The sequence below is a fragment of the Moschus berezovskii genome, chromosome 15 (genome assembly GCF_049115385.1).
Source record: "Moschus berezovskii isolate FMDL1 chromosome 15, NW_MosBer_1.0, whole genome shotgun sequence".
Taxonomy (NCBI): domain Eukaryota; kingdom Metazoa; phylum Chordata; class Mammalia; order Artiodactyla; family Moschidae; genus Moschus; species Moschus berezovskii.
Window position 1 is genome coordinate 61,711,009 of NC_142474.1, and position 2,695 is coordinate 61,713,703.

At 41.3% G+C, this 2,695-nt stretch overlaps 1 pseudogene; it reads left to right on the forward strand.

Annotated features, from left to right (window-relative positions):
- Nucleotides 1-1,096: 1,096 nt before the first annotated feature.
- LOC148775452 (large ribosomal subunit protein eL31 pseudogene) lies at nucleotides 1,097-2,396 on the forward strand (annotated as a pseudogene).
- Nucleotides 2,397-2,695: the final 299 nt, after the last annotated feature.

Genomic DNA, 2,695 nt, shown 5'->3' on the forward strand with positions numbered 1-2,695 from the left:
TCTGGTACATTCTGGTTTTGTAATTGTTTCATGTTGAAGTACTGTTTCCCTCTTCCCCTAAATAATGTAAGCTTCTTGAAGGTAGGACCATGCTTTAATAAAAACAAATAAACAAGCAACTGTTTCAATAGTACCTTTGTTGTTGTTCAGTTGGTCAGCCATGTCTGATTCTTTACAACAGAGGAGGCTGGCAGGCTACAGTCCATGGGATTTCCCAGGCAAGAATATTGGAGTGGGTTGCCATTTTCTTCTCTAGGGGAGCTTTCCCACCCAGGGATTGAACCTGAGGCTCCTGCTGCATCTCCTGCATTGCAGGCAGATTCTTTATCGCTGAGCCACTGGGGAAGCCCCATTAGTACCGTAACTCTAGATTATATGTCCCATAGGATTAGACTTTAAAATGATGTGTTAATGATCTAGTTTTTGAGAGGGAGTCTAGTCACTTAGATATAATTTTAATGTTCTGAGTTTTAAGTTAGTAAATAGAGAAGGACCATTCTATATGAGACATCATCATTTCTTCAGCATGCTGTTCCCTCTCCTCACCCATTGTCACTCACCCCCATCATAATACTAGTAGCTGTTTTTATAGAGAAGTTAAAATGTGCTAAACACTCCACGTGTTACTTAAAGCCAACAAAAACCCTGCAAAATACATAGTACAATTGTTACTATTAATACTCTTATAAATATTATTATCAAGGTCTCGGTGCACAGAATTGTATTAAAATAATCTTTAGCTTGTTCGTGATCCATATTTGTTTATTTATTTATTTAATTATTGATTTTCAATAAAGTCATAAACACGTATCATCCCACCACCTGAAACAAAACCTAGGACTATAACCTACATCTAATACTTGCTCATCAACCTTCTTCCCTGCTTCTTCCCATTGTGTTGTTCATTTGCTAAGTTGTATCTGACTCTTGTGACTCCATGAACTATGGCCTTCACTTAGGTCATAGAAAAGTAAGTACTGGTCCCCACATTTTACAGGTAAGGAATCTGAGACTGCTGAAGGTTAAGAGGTTTGTTTTTTTCTTTTAGATCACCTAGTTAGTCAGTAGTGCGGAGAAGGCAATGGCAAGCCACTCCAGTACTCTTGCTTAGAAAATCCCATGGACGGAGGAGCCTGGTAGGCTGCAGTCCATGGGGTCGCTACGAGTCAGACATGACTGAGCGACTTCACTTTCCCTTTTCACTTTCACACATTGGAGAAGGAAATGGCAACCCACTCCAGTGTTCTTGCCTGGAGAATCCCAGGGACGGTGGAGCCTGATGGGCTGCCGTCTATGGGGTCACACAGAGTCGGACACGACTGAAGTGACTTAGCAGCAGCAGCAGCAGCAGTTAGTCAGTGGACTATCTAGGTGTGTCTAATTCTGACACCTCCCCCTAACCTGCTCATGTGGACTCCCAATCATCTGTCTGCAAGATAGCTGGGAAGTGGTGCTCAATGAAATAAAGTAGATACTGGCACTTAAATCTTGGAATAAAGAATAATGACTTAGGAGTTTACTGGTTTGGGCTTTCCAATCCAAACCAGTACCCTGGTGCTATAGGATGATGGCTCCTGCTAAAAAGGGCAGTAAGAAGAAGGGCCAGCCCGCCATCAACAAGGTGGTGATCAGAGAATACGCCATCAGCATTCACAGTGCATCCATGAAGTGGGTTTCAAGAAGCCTGTCCCTTGGGCACTCAAAGAAATACAGAAATTTGCCATGAAGGAGATGGGAACCCCAGGTGTGCACACCTACACCAGGCTCAACAAAGATGTCTGGGTCAAAGATGTAAGGGATGTCCCATATCAGATCTGTGTGCAGTTGTCCAGAAAATGTAATAAAGATGAAGGCTAACCAAACGAGCTCTACACATTGGTTACTCACATGCCTGTCACCACTTTCAAAAATCTACAGACAGTTAGTGTGGTTGAGACCTAATTGCTGATTGTCCAGTAAAGTTATTGAACTGCCAAGAAAAAAGAGTGTACTGGTTTGGGGGACTTCCCTGATGGTCCAGAGGTTAAGAATCTGCCTTGCAATGCAGAGGATATGGATTCAATCCCTGGTGAGCCTGTGTGCTCTGGAGCCTGTGCATCACAACTAGAGAGCCCTAGTGCCACAACTAAGACCCAGTAGCCAAATAAGTAATTATTTAAAAAAGAGAGCCTTCACAGCTGAACTCTACCAAAAATTTAGAGAAGAGCTAACACCTATCCTACTCAAACTCTTCCAGAAAATTGCAGAGGAAGGTAAATTTCCTAACTCATTCTATGAGGCCACCATCACCCAAATACCAAAACCTGACAAAGATGCCACAAAAAAAGAGAACTACAGGCCAATATCACTGATGAACATAGATGCAAAAATCCTTAACAAAATTCTAGCAATCAGAATCCAACAACACATTAAAAAGATCATACATCATGACCAAGTGGGCTTTATCCCAGGGATGCAAGGATTCTTCAATATCCACAAATCAATCAATGTAATACACCACATTAACAATTTGAAAAATAAAAACCATATGATTATCTCAATAGATGCAGAGAAAGCCTTTGACAAAATTCAACATCCATGTATGATAAAAACCCTCCAGAAGGCGGGAATAGAAGGAACATTCCTCAACATAATAAAAGCTATATATGACAAACCCACAGCAAACATTATCCTCAATGGTGAAAAACTGAAAGCA